The sequence below is a fragment of the Mauremys mutica genome, chromosome 18 (genome assembly GCF_020497125.1).
Source record: "Mauremys mutica isolate MM-2020 ecotype Southern chromosome 18, ASM2049712v1, whole genome shotgun sequence".
NCBI classification, from domain to species: domain Eukaryota; kingdom Metazoa; phylum Chordata; order Testudines; family Geoemydidae; genus Mauremys; species Mauremys mutica.
The window spans coordinates 3074237-3090157 of NC_059089.1; the positions used below are offsets into that span (position 1 = coordinate 3074237).

General features: G+C 50.0%; 4 non-coding genes across 4 annotated transcripts; 3 read left to right on the forward strand and 1 right to left on the reverse strand.

The window, feature by feature from the left end:
* Positions 1 to 4581: 4581 nt before the first annotated feature.
* Positions 4582 to 4655, reverse strand: TRNAT-AGU. The gene has a single exon. It is a non-coding gene; the product is annotated as a tRNA-Thr (tRNA).
* Positions 4656 to 9431: 4776 nt separating this feature from the next.
* TRNAT-CGU lies at positions 9432 to 9505 on the forward strand. Its single transcript has one exon. It is a non-coding gene; the product is annotated as a tRNA-Thr (tRNA).
* A 1498-nt stretch (positions 9506 to 11003) lies between these two features.
* Positions 11004 to 11075, forward strand: TRNAK-UUU. Its single transcript has one exon. It is a non-coding gene; the product is annotated as a tRNA-Lys (tRNA).
* An 867-nt stretch (positions 11076 to 11942) lies between these two features.
* On the forward strand, positions 11943 to 12014 carry TRNAA-UGC. Its single transcript has one exon. It is a non-coding gene; the product is annotated as a tRNA-Ala (tRNA).
* The last annotated feature ends 3907 nt before the right edge of the window (positions 12015 to 15921 follow it).

Consider the following 15921-nt stretch of genomic DNA (forward strand, 5'->3'; position numbering starts at 1 on the left):
GACGGGTGCACGGTTAAGTCGAATTAACGCTGCTAAATTCGACATAAACTCCTAGTGTAGACCAGGCCATAGACAACCATCTCTCCCTTTGGTACAATGACAGATCAAATAACGTTGCTTCTTGCAAACAAAAACCTTCTCAGAAACTCAGACCCCCCTCTTGCTTTAAATAAAATGTCTAAATCCCAGATTTTTAAAAAAATTCTCTAGTCCCGTATTTCTTAGTTTTTATCTCAAAAGGTAGCATCCTCATCATCTCCCCCAAACACTCTGGGACCTCCCCCAAATAATTAAAATACTCCCATCCTGAGCAAGGCCACAACAGTGAACCACAGCTAGTGTCTAGGCCAAGCTGTTCTGAAGGAGGCAACTCCAACATTTTCTCCCTGCTTTCCTTGACAAAGTCTGACTGAGAAAACAAAATTCCCCAAACTGAAAATTTTCTGCTGAGAAACCAATACTAGTCTGTTTGGGGACTTTGGTTTGCAAGTATTATTGTTATTATTCTCTTCTGATTTCTGAATCAGTTCAGTTCAGTCTTTGTCCTCCAGGTGTGTTTCCAGATGTTGAGTTGTGGGGGAGAGAGTCCAAGTCATGATGTCTCTACCTCTCTTTCACAGTTTCTTCCAACTTGTTAGGAAGCTCCTTTGCTACCATGTGAGTCAAGCAGTGTCCATTGTCTCTGTGCTATCTCGGAGAAGTCTGCATTGTACACGGTTCCTGGGATAGTCCTTGGGAGTCTGGATACCTTTAATGGGCCAGCAGTGAGTCTGGGTCCTCCCTTGTCACACCTGAAAGGCTGGTTGTGGGCATTTCAAAACCTCATATTTCAGTAACGCACACAGAGCAAAACTTCATAACTTCCCAACCAATGCTAGCGCACACCATCCAACAAGATATTAATGTTCAACAGATCAAGACTTTTGAAATGACACCTCACCAGGCAGACTTTGTACAAACCATGTCATCATTATATGAGAGTGGTGAATATGGGGCTTCCAGGTGCTGCTTTGAGCACAGCGTGTCACACCTGGGCTTACATTGCAATGGAGACATACCTTAGAGTCCATCTCTCCTGGGATAAAGATGGCAGCATGGCTGGCCTGGGTCATCTGACGTGGGCTCATGGAGCTAAAGCTGAGGGGCTAAAAACTGTGGTGCAGATATTTGTGTTCACACTGAAGCCTGGGTTCAGAAACCCTCACTCCTCATGGGGCCTCAGAAGTTGGGCTCAAGCCCATATGTCTGCACTGTAATTTTATAGTCTTGCAGTCCAAGCTCCATTACCCTGAGTCAGCTGACCTGGGCTTTGAGACAGGTGCCCTGGGTGTGTTAATCGCAGTGTAGACATAATGTTAGGCTACGTCTCCAGTGCAATGAAACACTCACGACTGGCCTAGGTCACATTAATCAGGGCCATGTGGCTTGGTCTGGAGTAAAGTTGCAGTGTACATGTCTTGGCTCAGGCTCAGTCCCCTGCTCTAGGAGCCCAGAAGGTTGGGAGGGAGTTTAGCGAGTGGAAATGGTAAAACCGCAGGGGAGTATTACCGTGGACTCAATGGCATTTCTGCATTGGTCTGTCTGCTTTGGGGCAGGAACAATAACACGTCCTGCTGCATTTGTTATTTCATAGGGTGGTTTAGGATTTTCATTCTCAGACACTGGGCACAAAGAAGGACTCAACCCTCGGCATAAACTAAATGAGCTGCCCACAGATTCTGGCAGCTGCAATGAGCCATTTGGTGTGAGAGCTCAGACCTGCCCCTGTCCCAGAGGGACAGGATCATCTGTGAGGGGACTGGACCACTGACCTATCAGCTCCTAACACCCAAACTTTCAGTAGATCTATTATCAGTGCCTGTGAGTGTAATTTAAACCATAAGAAAAAACACACTAGGCTAGACCAAAGGTCCATCTCACTCTGAATCTTGTTTTCTGACAGTAGCCAATGCCAGGTGCCCCAAAAGCATCTCAACAAGGTACCACTGGGAGTTGAACCCAGGATCTCCTGGTTTATTAAACCAGGGCTTTAGCCAGCTAAGAAAAGCAAAAGTGAGTCTTGCCTTAATGGGCCGCTGACAAAAGCATCCCAGACAGAAAAGCAATAGGCTAAAAAGAAACCTAGCAGCTGTTGAAGTAGTTGAGCTGGGTGAAACTAAAGGTCTGTGGTTCAATCCCAAGCTTGGGGGGGGGGGCTTTTCTTTCCCCCTTTGTGCAAGGGTGGGCTGTTCCTTTGACTGCCACAAATCCCTCATTTCAGGCTATGCAGCAAGAAAAGGCAGCATGGGCTTCTGTACCGAGTTGGCCCACCTGACCTTTCATTCTTCTCTTGCTCTTTGTCAGCAAGGGGAAGAAAAAGAAGCTCCCCTTCAAGCAAGGTTCAGAAGGGGGACGTAAGGACGACTTCCTGAGCACTGGCTCCAGTCCTCTGCTCTGCCAGCTGACCTATCGAAGGGCTGCCACCACGCCCTCTGTTTCCCCATTGGTGTGTGTCAGTGCAAGCACCAGCCAAATAAAAAGAGTTTCTGTAGTGTAGTGGTTATCACATTTGCCTAACATGCCAAAGATTGCTGGTTCAAAACCATGCAGAAATATGCTGGCTTCCTTTTCTCAGATCCCCTTGCTGTTCAGGAAGGCGTTCCTCCTTCTGCTATTGGCCTGTCCCTGGGATAACTCCAACTCTCAGTCTCAAAGGGTGCTGACGTCAGTGGAGAAAGCACCTTGGCATCAGTTTGGAGAACCTAGAGGAGTGCGTCATGTCACCTTTTGGAGACTTGTGGCTTGGCCTCCTCTGCCCTTGGAGGTTGGCCTATAGATTGATGGCTTTAGAGGCAGGGGTTGGGCTGGCTGTGAGCAACTGGGAATCATGAAGCCCCCACCTGCCCTTCAGAGGGCTGAACCCATGGAGATGCAGTTGACTTCTGGGAGATAGACCCCGGTGCCTGCCTGTTGGCATCCCAGGGATGGCTCCTTGCAGGCCAGGAGAAGCGGGGTCCTGGGGGGAAGGAAAAGAAGCAATGGGGAGGCGGAGTGGGCTCCTTTCTGGCCGAGATGGTGGGCTGTGGGGGGTCTGGAGTTGCCTGTAAGCCATAAGTGGACTTGGTGTAGTGAAAACCGCTGCTCCTTTCTGGCCGACCTGGGGGCACCACTGACAACTTGGGGGTGGGGGGGGGGGGCTGGCTGTGAGCAAATGGGATCCAGGATGCCCCAGCCTGCCTCACCAGGAGCCGAGTCTTCTTCTTCTCTCCTGCCATGGGGAGCCCAGCCTTAAGCCTGCCCAGCACGTGCTGCAGCTCAAGAATTAAGCCTTCCTGTGGGGCCTGTGCTGGAGCTGACCCTGGACCCCTGTGGGGTGCTGCTGGGGGAAATCACAACTGCAAATAATTCTGGCCGCAAGACCAGCCCCTTGGGTCGAATGGGGCAAGTTGGAGGCCTGGTGACTTAGTCTGCGGGGCCAGCAGGTCAAGCCGCTTTCCCGCATGTGGGGGAGGCAGCCACTGTGGTTCGCCCTTCCTGCGGTATGATCCAGGGGTGCCAGGCTGCAGAGCTGGGGGGAATTGGTGGGAGGATCTCTATCTATTGTTAGTTTTGTGAGTGGCTGGGAGAAGCATTCATGTAACTCAGTTAGATGTGCCCCTACCTGTGGATGTCTGTGTAAGTGCAATATGTGCCAGAGATTCACAGCCTGTCAAAGCATCACAGTGTGAGAGGGAATCCAGGCGGTGGGACACAGGGCTCAGGGGTCCCACTGTTCAGGTTGCATCCCACAGATCCCATCACAGACTTTCAACAGCCAAAGCGGATGTTCACAGAGACACAGAGAGAGATGCCAAATAGTGATCTCCAGGGCCTGCAGACATCGAACGATGAGGAATTCTGCGCACAGAGAGGACCCTGCTAGTGGAAAATGCCTTTGGAAAAGCCCCTTCTGTCACCAGCTGTGATCGTACAGTGCTCAGTGCTCTGCGTTGTGGCCTCAATAGCCATGGATGCAAGTTGAGTTACGATGACCTTTTCCTTGTCCCCACGTTTCTTAGCTGCCTCCTTCCGACACTTGTCAGAAAAAAATGACCCGTTTCTTTTGGAAGCATTTGCACTGCAAGGCAGAGGCATCTTCTCTGCTTCCTCGAAAGATTGACCAAAAGGTGGGAGGAGCAGACACATTTGGCAAGGCACCACTGGGTGCTGCATCCCTAACCTCCACTTTAACTGGCAGGTGCCTTGGCCTGCTTAGCCACGGTGCCGCTCTCTGGGACTTTTCTCCCAGCTGCTCCATTTCTATCACTGACAATCAAAAGGAAGGTGACATGGCCTCTGTGTGTGGACATCCCCAGCGAATCACAAGGACGTGTGGCGCAGGCTCTCGTGTTGCAGCAATTGCAGTTGAAGCAACCGCCATGCCAATGCCAGTCACAGCAGCCTTTTCATCAACTCCAGGCTTGTGATTTGATTCTTTCCAATGCTTCTCTCCAAAGAAGCCTTTTCCTTAGCAAGCAATTACTTGCATACCAAGGGAGGTCTCTTCTGTTTCCTAAGATGACACAGGAAAATGTGAGCAGAGGAGACAAAAGCCATGCAACAAGGCACCACTGGGAGTTGAACCCAGGATCTCCTGTTTACTAGACAGGCGCTTTAGCCAACTAAGCCATGGCACCCACCTCAAAGAGGTGTTTACAACTGTTCCATTTGATGGTCCAGGACAACGCCTGCACATTCCAAAGTACAGACGTTCCCCATTTCCCTCAAGACTTGCAGACCTTGAGGTGCCTGGCTCTCCGTGCACAGAAAGCCACAGCTGAGTTGACAGAGGGCTTCTAACATGTGCTTCTCCCACCAGCTACTGTGATCATATAGTGGTTAGTGATCTGTGTTTCAGTCGCAGCAACCTCAGCTCAGTTCTGAGTCATGGTCACCTTTCCTTCAGCTCTAGACTTCTCATTTGCCGCTTTCCAAGTGTGGTGGGGTGGCTGCCCCAAACAAACAGGAGAAAGATTAAGGCAACCTTGCAGAGGCTGCGCAGAACTCAGCCAGTCAGTAAAGGGCTTATTGGGAGAGCCAATCAGGAGAAGGCTTGCTGAAGCAGCCCATATATAAAGGGCTGCTCAGCACGGCAAGAGTCAGTCACTCCTTGGAGTTTGAGGAGGGAGGATTGGCTGCCCTGAAGGGAGGGCACCATGATCAGAGTAGTGCTGGGTGGGTAAGGGGAGCGTGAGTGACCTCCTGGCCGACTGCTGCCAGACTGAGGCCCTGATAAAAAGGCGGAGGAAGGTGCTAGGTCTGTGGGGAAGTGGTCCAGGGAAACAGATGGTGGGGTTGGAGGTGCACCCCTTTTGCCTCAGTCACCGCTGACACAGGTGGCTACACCCTGGACTGCAGCTGGCCACTAAGGCAAGCATCTGGGTAGAGGACAGTTGCCCCCTGGAAGGGGGGAGAGACCTGAGTGGGGCACAGCCAGAGGGCTGTGTCCATAAGAGGACATTGAAGTCCTGAGAGCGACATGGGTCCTAATGATAGAACAGATGGCAGCCAGATGCCACTAGATGAAGGCGCACCGGGGGACCAGAGCTAATTGCCAGGACGGCCAACAGGAGGCACTGCAGTGGTGAGACATGCCCCATGGCACCAAGACTCAGCCGCAAGGAAGGCTCTCTCTGTCTTGAACCACCACTTAGAAGGATTCTGCTGACAAGTCTTTTCTTTTTAAGAAAAGAGATACAAAAAAGGAGCCAACAGAGACACTAGGTTCAGCAAGGAAGAACTGTCAGGCCAAGCCAGGATTTCCTGGTTACTAGGAAGGCTCTTCAGACAGCTCTTCCCAAAGACCACTATCCAGAGGCCTTTTAACAGTCACTGCAGATGTTCATCAAAAAAGAGACAAAGAGATGCCAAAATAGAGTTCTCCACTGCCTGCAGCCATCACGCTACCAGGAGTTCTGTGCACAGAGAGGCCCCTGCTGATGGGAAAAGGCTTTGGCAGAGACTCTTCTGACACCAGCCGTGGTCATATAGCATTTAGTGCTCTGTGTTGTGGCTTCAGCATCCACAGATGCAAGTTCAGTTAGGGGATGTTTTCTTGTCTCCGCATTCATCTAGTGGCTCCTTTCAACACGTGTCACCAAAAAGACCTGTTTCTTTTGCAAGTAATGTAAAGCTAGGCAAAGGCAGTCTTCTCCATTTCCTCAAAAGATCACCAAGCTGTGGGGAGAGGAGACACATTCAGCCAGGCACCACTGGGTGCTGGATGCTGAATCTCCTCTTTATTTAGCAGGTGTCTGTGAAGGACATAAATCTACACCGTGTAGAGGTCAAGCAGAGGAGTTTATTACACACAGCGCTGGCAGAGTGTCACCTGGCTTATTAAGCTCAGAGACACTGCCAATCAATTGATTACAATAGAATATATAGGTTTTCCATGGGGGGGGAAAGTGATGGGGAAGGCAGTTCCACACCCTGGGATAGGTTTTGCAGCAAGACAAGATAGCACAGTAGCCAATGGTTAACAGGTTACATAATGTCTCCACTTATGGTCTCAAGTTAGAAAGTTAACATTTAATGAATACTTAGATAAAATGTTAGTAGTATAAAATATCTATGTTGAATTCTGATTTGGGGTCCACAGGAATGGAGCAACTCTTTTGATTGTCCAACAGGTATATTCTTAGGGGTTAAAGCAAAGAAACAGTGAAAGTATATGGCAATAAAGATTGTTTTCTGTGTGTCTAAAGGCAGGCATTGGTCTCTGGGAAGGGAGGTGGAAGGATGCCATATCTTATACTGACATGTGCCAACTTCTCATAAACTCAAAGTTGGATCTGTGGGAAGAACGTCTCCCTACAGAAGGGACTGACACAATAGGAACAGGGATTCTTTGTTCAATCTGCAACTCTGAATAAGACACAATTATTTAGTTCTTAGCTCCAACACCTGGCAATTTGCTGACCAGGCCTATCTTAGCAAGCAAGGCTTTCTGTTTCCCCAGCTTTCTCTTAGCTGATCACTATTTGCTAGGCTTCTGGTCCCTTGACCATATTCTGGACTTTGGGTCTGGAAAAGAGCTGGCACAATCCATAGACCAGGTTGTTATATAAAATGCACATGGATTTGAACCCTTCACATTCAGTAATGGCAAAGTTCTTGGTTCAGGCTTGTAGCAGTGATGGAATAAACTGCAGGTTCAAATCAAGTCTCTGGAGTCCATCCACAGCTGGGATAGGCCATTCAGTCCTTATAGAGAGCTTCAGTTTGTAGCAAAGTCCCTCCAGAGGTATGAAGCAGGATTGAAAACAAGATGGAGACGAGGCATCAGCGTTTTATAGTCTCTTGCCATGTGGTCTTTGCTTTCTTTGTCCCAAGGACACTCTATCCAGCACGTGGCATAGCAAAACCTTAGAGTTCTGTCCACAGGCAGGTCCCTGCATACCTTGCTGAGGCACAAGGCGTATCTGCCTCCTCTCAATGGGTTGATTGTATAGCTGATGGTCCTTAATGGGCCTTCAAGCAGTCTAGGCAGAAGTGACATCAACTTGTCTGGCTGGGGTGTTCCCCGGAAGCAGAGCACAAGTTTGAAAAATGGGCAGCATAGAGCCAATATTCATAACGTCAACTACAAAAAAGATACACATCTAGAGATAGCATCATTATAATCAGCCAATCATAACCTCTCCATAGACCCCTTACACGACAACCTTTCTACAATATTGGCTGCAAATATAGAACAGTGGTCCCAACGGTGATCTATACAGTTACAGATTATGTCAATAACATCACAGGAGGTGACACGGCATCAGTGAGACTGATATTGGAATAGCCTCCAGTTTTGGTGTCCTCATTTGAAAAAGATGGTGTGAAATTGGAGCTGGGGCAGCAAAGAGCCACCAAATGTTCTGAGGGCTGGAGAAAAATGCCTTCTAGTGAGCTACTGAAAGAGCTCAACCTGTTCAGCTTATCAAAAGAAGATTGAAAGGTGACTTCATTGAAGTGTTGAAGGGCCTTAATGGAGAGAAAAGATTGGGTATTAAAGGGCTCTTTAATGTAGCAGAGAAAAGCATAACAAGACCCAATGGCTGGAAGGTGAAAAGAGACAAATTCATATTACAAAAAGGCACAAAAATTCAACAGCGAGGATGAGTCACCTCAGGAACAAGCTACCAAGGAAAGTGGTGGATTCCCCATCTCCTGATGTCATTCAATGAAGACTAGATGCCTTTCTGGAATGTGTTTGCCCCAAAAGTAGCTCTTGTGTCATACAGGAGGCCTGTGATATGCAGGGGGTCAGATTAGATGCTCTAATGGTCTCTTCTGGCCATAAAGTCGACTAATTTCTGAAAAACTGAGTGTAGCATTGGGAGCAGCATCTGATGTTTTCCTGTCTAGCCGGCTTGCTTCCTAGAACGAACGCTCCTTGAGTGGGGTGATCCACAGGGAGTAGCTCAAACCTCCAAAGTGCTGGCCAGGGGCAGGACATTAGCACAGCAAGGGAGGGGTGTGGCAGTGACATCACAAAGGCCTTTTGCAGGACCGGAGACTATTGGTCAAAGGTGGTGGGGAGGTGGTGACCTCACAGAGAGATGCTGACATCAGCCAGGCAGGACACGGGTGAGGGGCCAGGGAAACCTCAGAGACCCCTGTGGCTTTGCTTCAGCAAGTCTCCTTCTCCAGGTCTCTCTTTGAGGACTGAGAGAGTATTGCGGTTCAGGTACGTGAGCGCCAGGGGGAACCTCTTTCGAGTTTTCTCCTTCACTTTTAGTGATTTTACTAGAAAACAGACGTCCCTGTTTAGAAGGTAAGAGCCTCCTCGAGGGAAGGGGTGTCATGGGCGTGTCACAGTTCGGATGCCAGTGGCCCCCCTACACTGTAAGGAAGCCCCTGCCGCCTACTCTGTGTTCGCAGGGCGGAAGAGAGCAGCATCCACGGCAGTGATTTGCTCCTGGCTGCCGGAGCAGAGCAGCAGGCTCAGCTGTCAGAACTTCCCAGAGCGATGAAATGGGAGGGGCCCATGGCTCTGTAGCAGGAATGCAGGGCAGGCGAGTTCACGGCGGGCATTGTGGGATACTGGAGGAGGCCAGTTATGGTGATATAATGAACAGCAGCGTCTCCTCTGTCACTTTAAGTTTGCTGCAAAAAGCTCTAGACCTCTCACTGAAGTCGTTTTATTTTGTCAGCAAAACAGGGCAGTTTTGTCGCCAGATGTGGCATTGCAGTGTGTGCACCAAGGTAGCGTTGTGTGTTTTTCACACACCTGAGCAATATAATTCTGCTGAAACAACTTTGTAGTGCAGACCTGGCCAAAGATTTACTCACACACAACTTGTAAGGGAAATGTCACCTTCTCCTCTGCTTTGCAGAATCCAAACACAAGCAAAGCTTGTCAGGCCCCGGCGATGATGGCAGGGAGTCAGGTGTGGGCAGACACTGTGTTATAGCTACCCACAGGCACCATGGCTTAGCTGGCTAAAGCATCTGTTTCGTAAACAGGAGATCCTGGGTTCAACTCCCAGTGGTGCCTTATTGACTGGTTGTTGGGGCACCTGGCATTGGCTACTGTCAGAAGACAAGATTCAGAGCTAAATGGGCCTTTCGTCTGGCCCAGTGTGGTTTTTCTTGTGGTTTAAATAACAGTCACAGGCACTGATAATAGAGTTACTGAAAGTTTGGGAGTTAGGAGCGGGTAGGTCAGTGGTCCAGTCCCCACACAGATGACCCCGTCCCTCTCGGACAAGGGCATGTCTGAGCTCTCACACCAAATGTTCATTGTGGCTGCCAGAATCTGTGAGGGGTAGCTGTGTTAGTCTGGACTAACTGACATTTTGCAGCATGAGCTTTCGTGGGTGAATCCCCACTTCTTCGGAGCAGCTTGTTTAGTTTACGCCAAAGGTTGAGTCCTGCTTTGTGCACCGTGTGTGAGAATGAAAATCCTAAGCTGACCTTTGAAATAACGAATGCAGCAGGACGTGTTATTGTCCCTGCCCCAAAGCAGAGACCAATGGAGAAATGCCATTGAGTCCAGGGTAATACTCCACTGCCATTTTACCTTTTTTGCTGGCTAAACTCCTTCTTATCTGCCTGGCCCAGGCTGTCCTCTGCCTCAGCTGCTGCTCCCGGCCGGCTCTAGAGTCAAACACGCAGGGCCCCCAGGGGAACAGAGGCTGGGACAGGGCAGTAGCCTGGGCTGGGCTGGGAAGATGCTGGGAGTTCTCGTTCCCTGAGAACTGGCCCGGCTCCCTTCTCAACAGCAAACAAATCAATTCCACATCCCCTCCCCAGAAAAACCAGCCTGGAGCCAAGGGCAGCAGGGGACGATTCCCTGCAGTTCCCACTGAGGCAGGAGAGAACCCAGGGTGTTTCTAGCAGAGCTTGTGGAATTGATGTGGGGAAACCAGCCTTTAATAACAGGCAGTTCCAGTTTAAGCTCAGTGTTTTTAACAATTTCTACAACATTAAATAACCCTTTAATCGTAGTGTCACCATCCATAACATTGCTTCAGCCTCCTAAGTGCACAACTAAACATCTCTTCAAATCCAAGGAAGTGGAGATCAGTCAATGTTCAGAGTCATCCCACATAAAAGAACCATGTTGTGGTACATACTGGCCCCATCATGTGGCCATGGCCTTTCCCTCCTCCTCCAGAGTCAGAATGTGATCAGCTCCCACTGAGGGGGAGCAACACCCCTCCTTTGGTCTCTGTGCCAGAGCTCCTATCAGCTCAGTGTCCTTCCCACAAGAGTCGGCTGCTGAGAGGGTTGCGATGGGGTAAATGAAGGCAGAGGAGGATTGTTCCTGATGGGTTTTCCATTGTGTTGCTCTGTGATCCTGCTGAAGGAAGCATGATTTGAGTTTGTTTCAGTGGCTTGGGTTGGGCTGAGGTTGTGACCCTGAGTACAGGGGTTCCTGGACTCTGCTCCTAGCCCCTCAGGGAATGGACAATAGGTCAGCTTCAGAAATTGGATAGAAAGTAGCCTAAGAAAGTGTAACATAAGTGAGGGAAAAAAATAGTCTCCTCACCTCCTTGGTGGTCTAGTGGTTAGGATTTGGCACTTTTACTGCCACGGCCTGGGTTCGATTCCCAGTCAAGGAAAAATGACTTTAAACCAAAACTGCTTCAGTTATTCTTCACTTACAACATAAACAAATCCCTGGTATTTTCCTGATTCCCTCATCTTCCCAGTGTCTCCATGGCAGGGCTGGCTCCAGGCACCAGCACAGCAAGCAGGTCCCTAGGGCCAGCTATCAATGGAAAGGGGAGGCTTCAGCAGCAGAGGGAGGGACTTGCTGCCAAAAGCGGCAGAGGTAGAGCTGCAGTTGATTGCAGCTTCTTTATTTTTTTTTCCACTTGGGGTGGCAAAAACGCTGGATCTGGCCCTGCTCCACGGAAGACAATTTGTTAAATCCCAGGTGAGTGCAGTTCTATCAGTTCTCAGCCTGAGTCCTTAGGTCTTAATCCTGAGGATATTGTCCCATCATGGGGCCATTTCCCGCCTCTCTTTCCTAGGGAAGCACAATTTTCTTTGCACAGACACAGGAACAGCAAGATCTTTCTCTGTCCCTTGTGCAAAGCAGGGGGCCAAATTCCATGGAAACAATGGACAAGCAGGGGGCCCTGGGCACATCCAGCCCTGGCCGTGAGATGTTCCCTCCTCTCTTTCTTTATGCCCCTGTTGTTATTTCATGGATTGTCTGGGATGGGGGAAAAGCTGAGTTCACTCCAGGTGGAGGGGAAAAAGGACCCTGAAAATCTCAGGCCCCAACCCCCGCCACCAGGATCACCGAGGTTCTGGGAATCTGCATGGGAAAGGGACTGTGTGGAATGTCAAGGTGGGGAATGAATAACAATCTACAACTAGATCCACCTCATTAACCACTGACACAGATAGAAGGGAAACTGGGACTGAGTCTTTGCTGTTCAGCCATGGAAAGAGTGACCCATAGCAAATCCAAACCATCTGGGGATGTAGCTCAGTGGTAGAGCACATGCTTTGCATGTATGAGGCCCTGGGTTCAATCCCCAGCATCTCCAAATTCATTTTTTCACGCTGCTCTTTGCTCATGCCCAGAGGGGATGTGGCCCAGCAGTCTCCCTGCCCCAGTTTCAATCCTGCTCAGTGAGGGGCAAGTGCCAATTGCATGGAAGGTCTGGGGGGGGTTCTGTTCCTAAGTCACCTTGGTACATTTAAAAGCAGCAAAGAATCCTGTGGCATCTTATAGACTAACAGATGTTTTGCAGCATGAGCTTTCGTGGGTGAATACCCACTTCATCGGATGCAAGCCGTTGGTACATGTAAGATTCCCACCCGCTGTGCTGCTTGGGACAAGGGTAGATGAGAAGGGCGAATCCTCCAGCACTGGAGGGAAAGGTCCCATCTGCTCAGACTGAGAGGCAAGGAAACACAGGGGCACTCAGTGCTCAGAGAGGAGAGAGGTCAGTGATTTAGACCCACCAGGGGACACTATCTTTTTGAGTATCACAGGGGCAGCTGTGTTAGTCTGGATCTGTAAAAAGCGACAGAGTCCTGTGGCACCTTATAGACTAACGGACGTACAGGAGCATAAGCTTTCGTGTGTGAATCCCCACTTCGTCAGATGAATGAAGTGGGAATTCTGTGCCTGGCTAGCCAACTACAAAAGCAGTTTCTCCTCCCTTGGTGTTCACACCTCAGCTGCTAGAAAAGGGCCTCATCCTCCCTGATTGAACTAACCTCCTTATCTCTAGACTGATTCTTGCCTGCATATTGATACCTACCCCTGCAAATTTCCACTACATTCATCTGACGAAGTGGGGATTCACCCACGAAAGCTCATGCTCCAATACGTCTGTTAGTCTGTAAGGTGCCACAGGACTCTCTGTTTTTTTTAGGCGAGTGCAGCTTGCTTGGGATGGTGCTGACGATGGGTAGAAAAAAGGCTGGAGTCAATGACAGAGGAGACCACAGAAGGGGAAGGGGAATGACAGCCCCACAGAAGGTCCTGGGTGCTCAGATGCCCCAGTTATTGCACCCTGGCCTGTCGTAGAGAGAGAAAAGACACCGAGGGACCCAGCCTCCCTGCAGTGATCCCATGGACAAGAACCTGGCTGGGAGTGGGGTGAAGGTTCCCTCTGGGCAAAGGGGAGCTGAAATCCCTCCGTGTCCTGGAATTTAAGCAGTGGAAGCTTCAAACCCTGCACGGGTGGGGGCTGAGGTGCATCAGCAGAAGGTTGGGCTGGACAGGGGCGGCAGGTTTGTATAATTTTTGGTCGTTCCCAGAATGGGACCAAGTCCTGCCCCACCCCACAGCTGTGTAAGGCTCTGGGGGCGAGTTTGGGTGAGGGAGGGAGAGGTATTGGGCTCTAGGAGAGAGTTTGGGTGCAGGGTCTGAGCTCAGTCAGGGGGTTGTGCTGCAGCAGGGTGTGTGGGGGGCAGGGTCTTGGAGAGAGTTTGGGTGCTGGTGTAGGGTCTGGGTTGGGGGTGCAGGAGAGGGTGAGGGGTGCAGCATTTACCTCAGGCATCTCCCGAAAGCAACCCGCACCCCCCTCTGGCAGCAGCCCCTAAGTGGGAAGGCAGGGGGCGTCTTTGAGCACGGCTGCCCGCAGACTCCACCCCTGCAGCTCCCATTGCCACAGTTGACAGAGTTGGCTCTCAGGGCGGGGGCAGCACGTGGAGACCCCATCCCCCACCCCAGGGGCCACAGGGACGTGCCAGCCGCTCCCGGGAGTGACGTGCCACATGGAGCGAGGGTGGGCAGGAAACCGCCTTAGCCCCCTTGTGCTGGTGGTGGAGGTGGCAGGGGTCCTCGGGCTCTTTTAACTTGACCGGGGCAGCAGGTGGGACCCGGGGGACACTCCCAAGGGCCTAACGTTGCTTTGCACAACGATAAATCTCGGAACAGGAATTAAATGAAATGGCGGCAGAACCTAAGGAATTAAAAGCCTCCGGATTCTTATGTGTCCACTGACTCCGAACGGAAACTGTAATTTGACTCGCTTTGTGTCTACGGCTGGTTTAAAATATCAAGGCAAAGCCATTCCAGTGATTGTGACCGTTGGTTTGAGGAGGCTTTGGTCTTATTAAAATGTAACTAGCATGTTACACGTGTGTTTTTAAAGGTGGCTTCCCCAAGCAATCCCAAGTTGTTCTTCCCACAGCTGGGTGATGGGGGCAGCAGGGGATCTCCCCAATCTGGGGGAATCTCTCTGGGTCCCACTGTTAGTTCTCCATCCATTCTCCCCCTAATCACACACACCTCTCCCCTCCCCTCCCCATTATCAGTGTTTTAGAGCGACCCCTCCCTCCCTTGATGGGATACAGACTCTCTGTGACAGAGACTGACTGGGGCTTCTCTCTGCACGGCCCCAGTGGGGAAGGAAAGAGACGGGGTGGGGCGGGGCGGGGAGGCGGGGGGAGAAGATGGGCAAGAGTCAAATGGGACTAAACCAGAATCGAGGAGATTTTCTTCCTGTTAAAATGTCCTGGAGTCTCATGGCTGAAAAGCCGCATCTTGAGTTAGGTTTGATGCATCAGCCTTTCAATTACCAGGCAAAGGTGTGAACCCCAGAGACTGATCACTGCCGCTTCCCAGCTTTCTCTGAAAAACACCTGCAGTGGTGCAACTGGTTGGCCTAAAGGGGGATACTACTGGGGTTATGAGTTCAAGCCTGGCCTGAAGCACTGGTTTTTGTTACCCATGTAGCTTCCCCGACTTGCTTTGCCCAATACACAGGGAAAGTGCCCTGCTAGGGAAAGGAGATTGAGTTCTAACATGTGGCAGTGGGTGCACAGCTTGGAAACATCCCCCCTGTGCTGCCATTAGCTCCAGTACATTATTCACTGGCAGGGAGAATTGATTTATTTGCTCCTGTGAAAGCCGCCAGGTCTGTGGGCACCAGATCTCCCTGCTTTTTCCAGCACACCCCTGGCTCCTTCCCCGCCCCAGTCACTGCTGTAGGAGGATCCTATATGTACTGAGCCTAAACATTTCACTGGGCCTTCTTAGCACAGCTGGCAGCGTGTCAGTCTCATAATTTGAAGGTCTCGGAGCTCAAGCCTGAGAGAAGACAATGGTTCTGTTTCCTGCTTTGGATTTTCTGAAGGAATACAGAGAAAGGAAAGTAGAGGAAAGTGTTTTTTAGACACCCTCCCACCCATCTAACACACAGAGGCTTTTCCAAGGCATTAACTTTTCCTTCTCTGTGCAGTTTGTATTCTTCATAGAGCAAAATAAAACAAAAATATGCAAGTCTAAGCCTAATACAGTACAAAACTCAATACAGATCAAATCTCACCCGCAGAGATCTTCCAATAAGCTTCTTTTGCAGACTAGACTTATTTCTTGTCTGGGCCCAATCTTTTCACCTGGTACAGCCCTTGTACCAGCTCAGGTGATAGGGGATTTCTCATGACTGCAGCCACCTTCCTTCTGTTACACCCCCTTATACAGCTTTGGTACAAGGCAGGAATCTTTTGTCTCTCTCCTGGGGAAAAGCCCCAGGTTTAAGATGGATTCCTGTACCTGGTGACATGGTCACATGTCCTGTGAGACCCCCAAGCCTTCATTCTTCCTGGCCTGACTCACAGATGGTGCAGGACAGAGCCATCTCCAGTCAACTGTCCTGGTTAATGGGAGCCATCGAGAGTCCAAACCACTACTAATGGCCCACACTTTGCATCATTACAACAGGATCTCAGAGTTATAGTTCATATTTCTAGTTTCAGATACAAGAATGATCGGTTCATACAAATAGGATGAACACACACAATAGATAATAAGCTTTGTAATGATTCCTTACAAGAGACCTTTTGCATGAAGCATGTTCTAGTTACATTATATTCACAGGTTTCAGAGTAGCAGCCGTGTTAGTCTGTATCCGCAAAAAGAACAGGAGTACTTGTGGCATCTTAGAGACTAACAAATTTATTTCAGCATAAGCTTTCATGGGCTTCAGCTCACTT